Source organism: Rhinolophus hipposideros (genome assembly GCF_964194185.1).
Source record: "Rhinolophus hipposideros genome assembly, chromosome: 7".
Lineage (NCBI taxonomy): Eukaryota > Metazoa > Chordata > Mammalia > Chiroptera > Rhinolophidae > Rhinolophus > Rhinolophus hipposideros.
Genome location: NC_138053.1, coordinates 7,937,194 through 7,951,591, shown reverse-complemented (window position 1 = coordinate 7,951,591; position 14,398 = coordinate 7,937,194). Strand labels below are relative to the sequence as shown.

At 55.0% G+C, this 14,398-nt stretch overlaps 1 protein-coding gene across 3 annotated transcripts in view; it reads right to left on the bottom strand.

Annotated features, from left to right (window-relative positions):
- Window positions 1-11,822, bottom strand: part of SRRM3 (serine/arginine repetitive matrix 3) — a 53,695-nt gene extending 41,873 nt beyond the window's left edge. For all 3 annotated transcript variants that reach the window (XM_081054118.1, XM_081054117.1, XM_081054119.1), the window contains exon 1: window positions 11,629-11,822. The gene's annotated coding sequence lies outside the window, so the exon portion shown is untranslated. The remainder of the gene's footprint in view (window positions 1-11,628) is intronic.
- Between the last annotated feature and the right edge of the window lie 2,576 nt (window positions 11,823-14,398).

Below are 14,398 nucleotides of genomic sequence, written 5' to 3'. Positions count from 1 at the left end.
TTAACCTCTGTGCTCAGTTTCCTGGTTTATCAAATGGTGTTAATAAAAGTAATCCCTTTAAGGTTGAAGGAATTAATCTTTTAGTTAAGGGTACTTACTAAGTTACAGGTATAAGTGTTAATTGCTAGTGTTACCCATAAACAACGCCAAGCAGTCTAACCCACTACAGGCCTGAGTTAACCAGTGAGACATATGGATCAGTATAAATTAGAGCAGATCAGGTAGATAATGTGCCATTCCAAATCACTACCAACTTGTGGAGACTAATAGGCTAACAAGGTCACTTTTCACAGATACCAACCCATACGGACTGGCAGAGACCAGTATCTCCGTAAGAAAACGCTGCAGGGTGAGGGCTGGGAGGAAGGTGCCGGCTGGGGCAGGCCGGCAGTGAGAGGGTTAGTGGACTGAGCTTCCTCCCAACCGCCTTGGAGTCTCTCGGGAGGCTGGGGGAGCTGGCACAGCTGCTTGTTACCCAACCTTCCAGAAGACACTGCAGGGGGAGGGAGAAGTGCTGAAAGCCTTCCTTTCAATTATTCAGCAGCCAGAGCTTCCTGCTGTCCGTGTTGGAGCCAGAGGAAGGCCTTGGCCAGAGCCCCCAGGCTGGGTCTGGCTGGCTTGGTGAAGGTCTGGTTCCAGGACAGGCAGGCGGCCTGTGCCTCAGGGTGCTGGCACCACAGCCTGGGCTTGGGCCACAGCGCCCTTGGTGCCTCTCCTGCCCTCCCTGTCTGCCATGCTCTGGGCCTCGCTGTACCGGGGCAGGGCTTGGAACTATCTCTTTCCCTGCAGTCTCTGTGCTATGGAATGGAGCTGCTGGGGCCGACCAAGTTCCCAAAGCAAAGATGGGGTGTCGGGGGCAGGCGAGAGAAGGAGGGCAAGCTCACTGACCACAGGAGAAAGCCCAGGTGGCTTTGCTGGTCCCTGGGTCCTGGGCATCCGGTCCCGCCCCCACGCTGTCTCAGACACAGGGCACTCCGCCCTGACCAGGAATACACGTCCATGCTGTTCCCTCTGCCGGGAGTGCCCTTCCCCTTCCATTCATCTTGCAAAACTCTGCTCAAACATCACCTTCTATGGGAAGCCTTCCCTGACCTCCACGGGGCGGGCGGGGCCGGGTACACACCTCTGCAGTGCGACTGGAGCCTCACCCACTGGTTACCGCTGGTGTTTACCTCGTTCTACTGAGACTGTGTTCCTTCCCAGCCCAGTGAGGGCTCTCCAAGGGCAGCGGCTGGGTTGCTTCCATTTCATGTCCCCGGTGCCCAACACAGAGCTTGGCACAAAGCAGCCATCGAGGAATGTTGGTTGAAACCCAGCCTGTGTTTATCGTGACAGCGAGCTCACTACTTGTTTTTTTCTCACTGCCCTCGCTGGGCACCTTGGTGGGAAGGGTCCCTGGTGACTGCTTTCACCCTCAGGCTTGGTGTGTTGCCATTTGCATGGGCCACACTGTTGAACACTGTAAGCGCGGGAGTCCAGCTCTGTCCTGAATGGACAGGGAGGACTTGCCTGGTTCCCAGGCCCTTCCCATCAGCCCAGGGTCCCTGTCTCTGCTCCTGTTGGCTCTGATTTGCGTTCCCAGAGCAAGGGATCTGAGTGGCCGACCCCGGGCACTAGGAGGGACCCACAGTCTACGCCAGGGCAGGCCCCTGTAGCTCAGGACAGGCCATGGAGAGCCTGAACCGGACGGTACATCAACAGAGGATGGTGGGGAACCCGCAAACCGGTAATACAGACCAGTGGAATTGAGCAGAACACGAAATACTGTCATTGAAAATAATATAGACTAGACCAGTTCCACCCAGTTAATAGACCTGTAAAGACCAGTATTGATACCAAATAAGCAAGTCGTGTTTTAGTTTCCTCTGAGCTCTAGTGGAACAAAGGACTCCCTGCCCGACCCAGACAATGGTTCTCCTATTCAGCGCCCTCCCTGGCCTTGGGGAGCTTCCCGCCAGGGCGCAAACAGCTTCCCTATGGCTACCTGAGCTAGAATGGAGATTTGGGGTGGGGCAGGAACCCGAGAAAGAACGTTTGCGTGGCTGAGCTCTCCCTGATGGCATGGGCTCCCAGGGAGGTGGTGATCTCTGTGTCCTGGGGAGGATCCAAGCCACATGGCATGGTTGAGGTGTCCTAGGGAGAGCCACCTATGTGTCAGGACCCTCCCAAGCTGGCCTCTGGGGCTGACCCTGGAGTGAAATCAGGGGAGCCAGTGTACTCTCATCAGCTGCCCTCAGCTCCTTCACCTCCTTCTCCTTCCCACCAGGATCCACCTGGGAGCTGGGCTGAGAAAAGGTAAGATGTGCTAGAGGCTGTATGACCAGATCTCTTTTCCTTTCGGGGTCTCAGTTTCCCCATCTGGATGATGTGTCTGGGGCTTGGCGCCAGGTAAGCTGGGCTCTGAGTCCCTGGCAGTCCAGACTGAGAAAAATCAAAGTTGGGTGGTGATGTGCCTCCCCAGGAGTTATCAGCAGGAAGGGTGTGCTGGACAGATAAGCCCCTCCACCCACTGGGGAGGGTGACAGAAGAAGCCAGGAGCAGCTGCCCCCACTGGACACACAATCTCATTATGGAAAATTCCCTCTATTGACTCAGCTCTAATCAGGCAGGCTGCCCTGGGCATCCCCCCCAGGTTTCTGCTGGGCTGGGTGAGATCAAAAAGAGAGCCAGGCCGGGGGCTGGAGTCTCGCCTGCCATTCTCATCGTCCAGATGCGCCTCTCGTTGCTAGGCAACGGCCTCCAGTCTCTCCTGGTCCTTCCTCCCCCAGGGGCTGCAGGATAGGGCAGTAAAGGGGGAGAGAGACCACACATTCATTCTCCAGGTCTTCCCTTACCAAGCTAGAGATCTCTGTCGCCAAGTGGGGAGCCCCTCCACCTGCCCAGGAGGCGTCCCTCATTTGGGGAGCTTGACCCTCTCACTAAAATGGACCCCTTGCTCCCCTCACATTTGCATTCATCTCCAGAATACTCAAAACCCACCCCTCCTCTGCTCCATGTAAGTACTCTCTCAGAATAAAGGCCAGGGATTCACCAGAGAGGGGAAGGAGACTCTCAGGGGGTCAGTGAAAAAGTCAAGAGGAGACGGCAGGCTACCAACTTCCAGCCCAGCGTTGGACTAGATGTGAGAGCCATTTAATCTTGAGAGAACGGTGCAGAAGACAAATTCACACTCCCAGTTTTGAGTGGGTTGGCTTTTTCCCCCAAAAAAAACGTAGGATGGATTTCATAGTAGTTTTTTCTTTTCTGTTTCAAGTGCTATAATTTCAAACTGTAAGTTGTGTTTTAAAACAGGCATAAAAATGTACTGTGGGTTTTGGGGGCTGTAATTGACTAAATAATGCAAATCTGATCATTTTATCGCAGTTTAATATTTTGCATTTTATCTACCCGATACTGCTCATCTTTCCCTCCTTTTAAAAAATTGCATACGCGCACTACATCCCAGCAGTTGTCATGGGGTGACCTACTTATATTATATCTTGGCTTATTTAGAATTTTTAAGATCTCTTCCCCTCCAAAGTCTTTACAGCCCTTAGGAATCAAAAATATCTGGCTCTTCCTTGTGGTCCCTCATTAAACTTTCTTTTTTTTTTTTTTTAAATGCAACTAAGGAAGAGGAAGAGGTGCTATTCTTCCCAAAGTGTGAAGAGCCAGAACTCAGCAGCCCAAGGGCCACAAGGAGGTAAACACTCCCTGGGCAGCAGTCTTGGTACCCTTGGTCCTATTACTGCCTGCCACCCTTCCCCGCAGCTCCAAGGCTCAGTGACAGCACCTCCCCAACTCCCCTGCGAAGCCCCAGCCACACACTTCAACTCTGAGAGGCATAGCTTTCCAGGGTCCTTGACAAATGGTAGCCAATTAATGTCGATTAATCTGATTAGCCTAAATAGTTAATTAAGCAGTTAATTAGCAACATCATTGACAACAACCTATGGTCCCTGAAGGATTGTGGGTGGGAGGCAGGAATGGTGGGGAGGGGTCCCTCCTTGCTCTGGGAAGGGGCAAGCCACTTAAGGTCAGAGTGGGAGCGAGGGCTGCTTCTGCAGCTGTGGCTTCTCCCAGGGGCCACCTTGCTCCTCCACCAGCCCCAGAATCTTCACCAGGGTGTCCAGCCCAACCCCAGTCACAAGCCCTCTCCAAGCCCCTAGCCAGGGTCGAGAGGGTCTGAATTCTGTGGGAGAGGCTGGACCTTAGCACAGCAAAGGATGTAGAAAGGCCTTCTTTCTGGGAAACTTTCATCTTAAACATCACAGAGAGAGTCCTGGCCTCTACTGCCCCCATCCCCACCCAGACCACACTCCTCACAGCTTACAAGTCAGGGACTTCTCCAAGCTGCAGAGCAGCCCTGGAGGGGAACTGTCATCCTTCAGCCCATCCTACAGATGAGGAAACTGAGCATATGCCTTACGCTGCACTTGCACTGGGGACCTGCAACCATGAATAATGCAGGGTCCCTGCCCTCAAAGAACTCCTTGCCTCGGGCATCCCAGAAACGCTCAGCCTCTCTGGTCTTAGCTGGCGGATGCTGGTATGTCTCAGTGTCCCTCTGCTGTCAACTGGCTCCTTCATAGGATGTTGTGAGGCTGAAATGACTGAGTACACATGAAGCCCCTAGAGCAGTAGCCAGCACGTGGGAAATGTCAAGTGAGCGTTCATGATGATTGCTGAGGGAGACGGAAGGGCAAACAACCAGCCCGGACAGAGTATAAGAGGGGCCGAGAAAGAGGCAGCACTGGGCACTTGGGGGCACCCAGAGGGAGGAGAGGGCTGAGAACAAGGCATTGCACAGCAGACACCTGAGCAGAAGCTGAAGTTCAACGAGGTAGAGGAAGAGAGAGGGCATCTAGCTAAAGGGCACGGCGGGTGCAAAGCGATGAGGCACCAGTTCTCAACTCTAACAGGCACGGTCATCTGAGAGCTTTTAAAATGCAGACCCCCAAGCCCCACACTCACATTCTGAGTGGGTGGCTGCCAGGAATTGGCTTTTCATAGAATGTTCTGGACATGCCGAGGCGGGTACTAGGCACCTAGAGACCATGACTGCCATGGTTCTGAGTGTCCCAGGTTGGGAGGAGCGGAGCCACAGGAAGAGGCCCCAGGCCATGTGACTGTGTCCTGCAAGCACACCGCAGGCCCTCCTGTTCTCTCCATCTGTCCAGATCATGCTTGCCCTTCAGGGGTGACCTTCCTGAACAGCTCTGTGTGCTTACCTGCTGGAAACATCCCTTGGTTTCTCTGCTGCCTACAGGAGAGAGGCCAGACTCCCCTGCCTGGCACTAAAGCCCCTCGTGAGACCTCTCTGTCCAGCCTGGCCCTCTGCCCCTTGGGCCAGGCCCTGACTCTCCGGCCACACCATTCTCCAAGTGCCTCGTGCTCTTTCCTCCTCCATAACTCTGTTCATGCTGTTCCCTCTGCCAGAAATGCCCTTCCTCTTTTTTCTTCCCCTGACAAAACTGTACTCATCCTGTGGGGCAGGCAACCTCCCCCACCAGTGCCTGGGAACCCTTGGGGTGCTTCCATGTAACCCATATCCCACCCCAAACATCCGCCAGTTTATGGGCTCTGCTCCCCACTAGACTGAGAGGGCAGCTCCTCCCTTTCTCAGTGCCTAGCACAGAGCTTGGGGATGACAATGCCAATTAAGCTTTCAGTTCAGAGGAGCTGTCGAGGAAATGTTTGATGAATGAATGGATGACTATCTATGCTTTCTGATGTATGAGGAGCAGGGGACAAAGGAACAGAGAAATTGGGAGACAGAGAGGAGAGGTGTTCTGGGGACAATAATGGATGGGCCACGAGGACGAAGAAGCATGTGTCAGACTGTGTCAGACAGGGAGGGGGGCCAGGACTGCCCGAGGCAGGACGTGCCTAGTGCCCCAGCTTCCCTACCATCCAGAAGCCCCCTCTGACACTCTATTGGGAGAAAGCGTGGCTGGGCTCCTCTGCCAGTCCTGAAGCCCAACCCTCCCCAGCCTGGGGTTCTCTGTCTGACACTGAGGTCTGTGCCAGCCGCTGGGATAGGCATGGAGGGCAGGCTGCCCCGCCTCCTATCCTGCCCCAGCCCCTGCCCCATGGGTCTTCTTTTCTCCCTGGATGAGCCTAGCCTGGGTCACGTGCACATACACCCTATCTAATATCCCAAAGGTGTGTCTCTGGTACCTGTCCCCTCTTCCGCTGTGCCATCACCCCCTTCCTGGCCTCTCTGCCCTTGGTCTCTTTTTCTCCATCCTCCACTCCCTGTCCCTCCCCCTGCCAAATGCAGCCAGAGTGGACTTCCTAAAGTGCATCTGACTGTTTTAAGACACTGCTCTAAAGCCTTCCATGGCTTCCATTGATTTCCGAATAAATTCCCAGCTCTTACAGTGGTTTTTAAAGTCATTTGAGACCTGCCTACCACTCCCCCTGGCTTCCTAGGAATGCCTCTGTGCTCCATCTACACTATGTGTCCCCATGTCCTCTAGAATGCCATGTCCTTGCCTTCTCTGTCTGGCCCTTCCCTGTCATTCTCCAAGTCCCAACTTCAATGCCACTCTCCCAGAAGCCTCTCCTGGCTGCCCACATCACTGTGGATTTCTTAGTCCCAGCAGAATCTCAACGGGACGTCACTGTCAGTCCCCTCACACCTCCCTCGTCTGGGGGCTCCTCAAGGTCGGGGGCAGTGTCTGATTCACCTGTGTCCTCGGTGCTCCTACTGAGCCCAGAAAACAGGTGCTCCATCGATGCTGTGCTCTCACACCCACAGGATCGCTGTCTCTGGGGAGTGCACTGGGCCTTCTCCTTCCCTGGGAGCTTTCATGCCCGTTACCTGAGTCACTTCTCATGGCACACTGGAGGAACGTATCATCAGGCCCATCTTACAGGAAAGGAAAAAGACCTGATTGTGGAGGCTGGGACCCAGATGAGATCCAAAGCCAAGCCGTTGCTCAATTCCCAGTCCTGAGTTCTTTCTCCTGAGGTCTTATTGGATCCAGGCTGTCACCCTCCCCAGGGGATATGTATGGCTCTCTCACACTCCCCCTCCCCAGCAGCTTTGGCTCTCCCACCTTGGTCCTGGCAGAGGGCAGACAGAGGAAGCAGGCTCACCTCAGCCCCTGGCTTACCCCGTCACAGGCCACATAGCCATCTCTCCAAGGGAAAGCAGACCCTGAAGGTGTACCCCAGCCAGGAGGGGAAGGGCGGGGCAAGGTTCTCTCTGCAGCTTTCTCTGGCTCCCTGCGAAGCAGCTCCATCTATGCCCAGCCTTCACACAGTCATTAAAATTATGCTTTTTGAAGAATCTTTAAAGATTCTTAGAAAATTCGCATGGTAGAGTGAAAAAATAGGATGCTGGCTTCCTCCAACAGCATGTTTCCAGTGATTTAACGCCATGGATTTATGAACGCATGGGCAAAATCCGGGAAGGAAATCCCATCAAACTCCTCTGTTCACAGTGGCTACCTCTGGGTGGTGAGACTATTGATGGTTTTCTCTTTAATTTCTCTACTTCCCAAGTCTTGTACAATCAAGATGCACCATTTTCTCAAATCAAAAGACTTCAGTGAAACTTACTTTCATCTGTCTCCATTCTGGGGAGTTCTGGTGAATGGTGGTGGGGATAGGGATTGGTAAGGAGCCACAGGCCACACTCAAAGCTAGAAACTGGCAGGCCAAGAGCTCCTCAGTGCAGTAAGCTGTCTGCACCCCAAGGTCCAAATCCCTGGGGCTAGGCTGCCTCAGTCCGCACAGGCCCCGGCGGGATGCTAAGGGAGCGATGGCACTGCCGGCCAGCTCCAGCTGGCACAGAAGCCTCTGCAGTGGGCAGCAGGCCAGGGCGGGGGTGGCATGAGGCGGAGGCCAGGCTGACTGCTGAGGAAGCAGGGCTGCAGACGGATGGGCCAGTGGCTTTTGACTACAGGGTGGGAGTCCCTGGAGGTTGGGGGCAGTTCTGAAGGCCTTTCTCCCAGGCCAATACAATAGTCAGCCTGAGCAGCCTGGAACCAGTGCACCTGCCCAGGCCCCCTGAGGACCCCATTCTGGGTGATATGGAGTCAACAGGGCTTTGGCCTCTGGGAAAGGAACTGTTGCCCTCCTATGCTCAGGTCCCAGAGGGAGGTAAAGTGGCAGGACTAAGCCACAGCGAAGAACGAAGCTGGGCCAAGCTGGGGTCTTTCATTGTTTGTAATGAACCCCTCACGGACCTAGGCCCCTCTGCCCCTCTGGGCCTCCCACCCTCTCTCACGGTTCTCACTGTGCAGCCCCCACCCCCTCCCTCTCTGAACCCACTCTTATTGAGTGCCCTCTCTCTGATTCTTTCTCTCCTCACTAAACCCTTTCCCTCTCTGAGCTCCCTCCCCGCTTCACTGAGCCCAGGTGTTGGAATTGAGAAGGAACTTCTCCATTTCTTGTCTGGCTGCCCCTCCCCACTGGGCCTGGACTAGTCGACACACCCACCCACCCGCTCTGCAGGGCCCTGCACCCTCTCTTTATAGCATCAGCTGCAAAATCCTGCCCTGTCCCCAAGACTCTGAACAAACCTCAATCACCGCACCCCTGCTGCTTCCCAGGACATGGGGCTTGTGCGTGTGTCTGGGGGCCCTCCTGGAGTCTGGCAAACAACTCCGGGATGTGGGAGCAGGGCGTCCTCAGCGTCCCTGCGGGTTGTCTCAAATCCTGGGCAAGGAGGGCTTCAGCCTGGGATCTCCAGGTGAGCCACTAGGTCTCTCCAAGTCATATATCCCCCCTGGAGTTAAGACCTCAAGCTTGTAGGTAGGAGGGACGGGTGCATTTTAAATTTCAGCTCCTACTAATAAATCAAACCTTGAAACACCGGAGGTGACTTTTATCTCTGCTGATGGAACCACAGGCTTCTTGACATACAGATTTATAGAGCAGGGAGATCTTAAAATCTCGCTGGCCGGGGCTTCGGGGTCATCTGATCAAACCCTATCATTTTGTGGTCGAGGACACTGAGCCCCAGAGACAGAAAGGGACCTGTTCAAGGTCATACAAGAAGCAGGGTCAGATATGGGCCCAGAAAGGAGGCTTTGGACTCCTGTTCCAAAGGCCTTCCGTCACGTCCACCACATGTTGTCCTCTAGCCCCAGCAGCCCTCTGTGGCCTGGGTGACCCTCCCCCAGGAGAACCTGAAGGATCGAGGGCAGGGGGGTATTGTGGAAGTCACACTGGGTCCTGAGGCAATGGGCTAGGGTTGCACCAAGATTGCTCTGTGACCTTGGGAAAGTCATGTCACTTTTAGGCCTTGTTTTGCTTCTCTGTGAAAAGGACCAGGTTATGTGACGATGAAATGAGATAATGTATGTGAAGTGGCAGGGGCTCAGAGTATGTGTAGGAGTTAAAGAAGAGGGTGGGCTCCCCTAGTCTCCTCAGCAGAGCTCCTGGCTGGCTGCTGGGACAGGGGGAACTATGATTCTGCTCCTTGGGGCAATAAAAATTGGTCAGAGGAAGAGAAACATCAATAGGTGAGGCACATACCAGCAGTGCTGGCAGTTGCTTGTGACCAAGGCCCATCTCAGGGGGCGACGACTAACTGCTTCAGAAAGGAACAGGCCGTCACTGGCTTGCCGAGGTCAGCAAGCGGCTGGCAAGCAGAGGAGGTGAGAAGTGGGTGCGGCAGTGAGCAGATGGGCCTGCCAGACCCAGACTCCCCATCTGACAGGCGTGACAGTGGCGGGGGTGGGTTAGGGTGGGGGCACCCACTGGCCAGTTCAAAGCACATTCTACCTCCAAATATCCCAGTGACCTTGGGGGAGTCAGCTTCTCCCTGCACTGCACACCCTCACCCATATGCTTCAGGCTCCCCACCTGGAAAACTGGCAGCATGAATCAAGAAACTGGCATTTAACTGGGTCTTGATATCAAGGGACCGAGCCACGTCATTAGCTCCATTTCTGCCCTAGAGAAGACAGCTTGGGTGGCTTCATGACCTTGGAAAGTTACTCATCTCATCTCCTTTCTCAGCTGTGAGATAGGGACAATGATGGCGTCCTTGTGCAGTTTTGTGAGGATTCACTGAGTCAATTGTAGCATTGTGCCTAGCATGGAGCCTGGTACGAGGCCCTCAGCCAATGTCCACCTCCTCTGGGGAGAGAACGATGTGCTTCAGACAATGCTGAAAAATTTGCCACCTTCATCCAGCTCCTCCTTAAGAAATTCTTACTTGCATTCGATTTACTAACACTTGCCCAACATTTTACAGCTTAAAAGTAGTTTCTCATTCATTATCTGGATTATTTATTCGAAAAGCAAAGTAGATACTATTCATGCTTTTTACGTGTTTTACAAATTGGGAAACAGGCTCAGAAAGGTTAAGTGGCTTACCTGAAGTTGCATAGCTTAGATTTGAACCCATGTCTCTCAGACTTCAGAATCCATGGCTCCAAACCCACCCACCCCCACCTCTTAAAAATCTAATCAACTATTCACTCTTCAAGAATTCCTCCCCCACCCCTCACAGGAGAGTGGGATGGGGCATAAAGTTAGGGAACCAAGAAGCTGGTATTGGGGGGGGGGGAATTTCCCCGCCAGCTTGGTCCTGTTTTTGGCTGGGGAAGAACTTGGCATATGCTGGGGACATGACCTTAAGATGTCCCCTTGACAGGGAAACTCTCCAGCTCCAGCCCCTGCCCTGCTCTCCATTAAAGTATCTGCCTTTTCTCTGGACTCGGGACAAAAGGCCAGCCTAGGCCCCCTGAAGCCAGAAGTGGGTGAGTGAGTGAAGTCTTAGGGGAGTGAGAAGTTATAGCCAGGATAAAGCACAGGCACTGGAGTGCCAGGCCAGACCCGGCTGCCCTTCTCTTGTTCTCCCCCAAATCCATGCCCACAATGAACCTGCTGCCAGGAGCAGGAACTGCAGGAGGCTTCCAGGCAGGAGCGCTGGGAGGGGGGGGAGGACACAAGCAGAGGCTGCGTCTCTTTTCTCATCTCTCCTTTTTACCAGGAATTTGTCCTGGGGTTGGGCCCGCTCTGAGATCCAGAAACTCTCCTTGGGCATCCAGAGAGCCCACAGAGAAACCCCCTAAACTCTTAGTGGCTATTTTCACTTCTGGGTCCTCTGTCCTCTTCCTAGTGAGAGAGTAAATGCCATCCTGTGTGAGACCCAGTTCTTGTTGTCAGCTCATGCTTCCCCAGAGGCGTTTGGGCAGCTGAAAAAGGGGCCAGACTGTCCCCTACGCTGCCACTCCCTGTTGGACAGAAACCCAGCCTTCCGGTGGGGGCCTGCTCCCTCCACCCCTCTCAACGAACAACATCTCCACGGGGTCCCTGCGTTGGTCTCTCCCTTCCCTAGGGAGCAGGTTCTTTTCCTTAGCTGGTGCAGGGCAATTGAACTGCAGTTGGGGGGCTGCCTAGCATCCTCATGGGCCAGGCCATGGTCATTTATGCTCAGGGGAGTCCTGCCCATGACCTCTCAGGGTACTCACTTTCTCCATCCTTTTCTGTGAAATGAACAATGTTTCTGGTCTCTGTTCCCCAGATGTCTCGCATCCCCGACCAAACACTCTAGCAGTCCTCCAAGCTACCGTCTGCTGGGGGGCCTGCGGACCCTGCGTCCCAGTCTAGCTAGGGAGGACCAAGGTTCAACCCAGCCCCAGCCCCTCTGGGAAATGCCCCCGCCCCACCAGGGGCTCTCACCTCCCCGCTGACCGCCGCGCTCCGCCGGGCGCTCGAGCCAGGCCCTGTGGCCCCGCTTGTCCTGGCCGCCTCCGGGCCGCCTCCTCGGCTCGGCTCAGCAGCGCAGCTCCGCGGCTCCCGGCGTCCTCGGTCCCCCCGCGGGCGCCGCCGCCGCCGCCGCCGCCGATTGCTGAAATGCTGGACAGCGCACCACCATGGAGGCGGCCTCCCTGCCTGCCGGCGGGCCAGAGAGGCCTGGCTCGCGCAGCGCCCTCTGTAGGTGTGGAGGGCCCCCAGCGGCGGAGGCGAGAGTTGGGGCGTGGGAGGATTCTCCACGCAGGGACACCGGTTCCACAACTTGAGGGTGGGGACACGCCAGTCCCGGGAGGAGCTCGGGGCAAAGGAGGCTATTAATTGGGAGTGGAACTCAGTATGCTGAGCTCTGGCCAGGACCCTGACTGCAGCAGGGTCTAAGAGGGCCCAGGGATCCGGCTGGGAGATGCCCCCAGGAGCCCCTTTCATCATGCATCCTGGTGGCTGGGCCGGGTCGTGGCGGGGGACATCCCAACGGATGAGAGGATTTGGAGAATGGGATCGCTGCACCTTCAGTGGTGCTGGGTTGGGCATCTGGAGTCGTGAGTTCAAGTCACCCTTTGGTTATTCTCTCATGACCTTGGACGGCCTGGTCATCCTGCAGCTCCCACCTCCCTTCCCTTGACTGAGCAGTGAGTGGGCAGAGTGGGGGAAATTCAGAGGCAGGCTCCTGAAGGGGCGTTCGCAGCCCAGAGACCTTTCCTTAATGGAAGCCAGGAACACAGAGGCCTTTGCTTGGAGCCAACCAGTGGTGTCCCTGTGGAATGTTCCTGTCTCAGGAAGCAGGGCTGGAAGTACCCACGCAGGCTTGAGCAGGGCTTGGACTAGGGTGAGGCAAGGAGGCTCCCGGGGCACAGATTTTAAGAAGGCATTTTATAACTCTGAGAATCATTCCTGGGTGGAGTGCATCTTTGTTGTGAGTCTGCGTGTGTGTACGTGCAAGTGTGCCCATCTGTACATAGGTATGTCTGTGTGTGTCTGTTTCTGTGTCCCTGTCTAGAGTCTGTGTGTGCCCTCCTGCCCTCCTCTCTCCTTTCCCCCAAGTTTTTTCACCCACATGTGTCTTCGCAGTGTGTGTGTGTGTGTGTGTGTGTGTGTGTGTGTTTGGGATCCCCACAAACCTGGCCCAGTGAGGTCTGCAAAACAAAGCTTGGGATGGGGAAGAGGGGTGGGCTGCAGCTGCTGCTGCCATTACCACAGCCCCATAGCCCCAGGGGCGAGTTCTCTGCTGGTCTCGCCTTCTGGCTGCATGAATATTTCATCTGCTGGGGCCTTGAGCTGGCCTCACACCAGTGTGCTTGTTTCCCCTGCCTGGCAGGGGCTGCCCCCTTTGCCTGACTGAGCAGGGAGTCAGCAGATCAAGGGCTAGGAGAGGGCCCCTCCTTGACTGAGGAGCCATGACTGGGTGCGTGGAGGGGACGTGAGGGAGGCCAGGGGAGGTGCAGGGATGGCATCCTCTCAGAGTGAAGCCCATTCCTTAAAGGAAGTCAAGTTGACTATAAACCTCACTGCACTGATCTGGTTCCTAACCAGCCCTGGCCTCAACTCTATTTGGGACTAGTGCCCGGGAACACTTTTCTCCAGCTGGGCACACCTTCTCTTGCCCTCCCCTCATCTGCCTAGGAAGCACCTGCCCCCTCTAGCTTTACAATGGGAGCTGCTTCAGGGGAGAAGGGGAGAGGGCCCTGTAAGCTGGCTGCAAGTTTTCCCAGCTCCCTTGGGCAGACTTCCTATGTCTACCAGACATGGGATGGGCTGCCCCCGGTAGCCCTCTCACCTCTTGTACTCCCTTGCCCTGGCTCAGAGGAATAGACCTCTACCTTGGTTTCACTATCAGCCTGCTAATTATTCAAAAAGGGCTCCTACCCTTGTGTTACTCATTTTAGCAAATGGCATCACCATCTGCGCTGGCTTTCCTCTGTTTGCCCCTGTGGGTCCCTTCCCCACCCATCTCTGCCCTGCTCTAGGCCTTGGGAGGCTAACCTCTGGAGACTGATTACCCAGGCTCCCTTGCTCTTGACTTCTGGTTGGGTTCACCCAAGGGGAAGCACCACCAGGAGAATGAAGTGCAGGAGGAGAGAGAGGTTAGCTATTTGTTCCCTTGCTGAGCTCCTCTCCAGCTCTGGTCTAGCACCCCCTCCTTCACAGCTCCAGGTCTTCTAGCCACCTTCTGGCATTAAGTTTCTCCCTGTGACACTTCAGGCCTGGAGGTGGGAAGGACTCTGGGTGCTTCTCTGTCCTGTGTTGCTCCATTTTCGTATCCCCACCCACACCTCTGTACAGAGTCCCTTCACCAAGCTCTTCAATTCAATCTTTGGAGGGGCTGCCTGTTTCATTCTGGGTCCCTGACCCATCACCCGGCCTTTCTCAAGTCTGGTCTCAAGTCAGAGCCCTGTGGCCCTTGAGCTCTCCAGCCCTCCCTTCTCCTGCAGACCCCCCTCCTCCTGGACCTGTCCCTCCTTCACCTCCGTGGTGTCTGCCTGGGCCCAGCCTTAGTCCCTCCTGGTGTCCACTCCTCCCCATTCACTCGCCCCTGGAACATACCTCTCTGCTTGAATAGCACTTGCTCAAGGAACCCTTCCAAGACCTCCCCATATAAAATCTCATCTCCTCGCTCAGCACGATTTTTCCCGCTTACCCTCCTTTAAAAAAATGATTGTGAGAAAGTACACATAACATAACATTTACAGTTTTAACA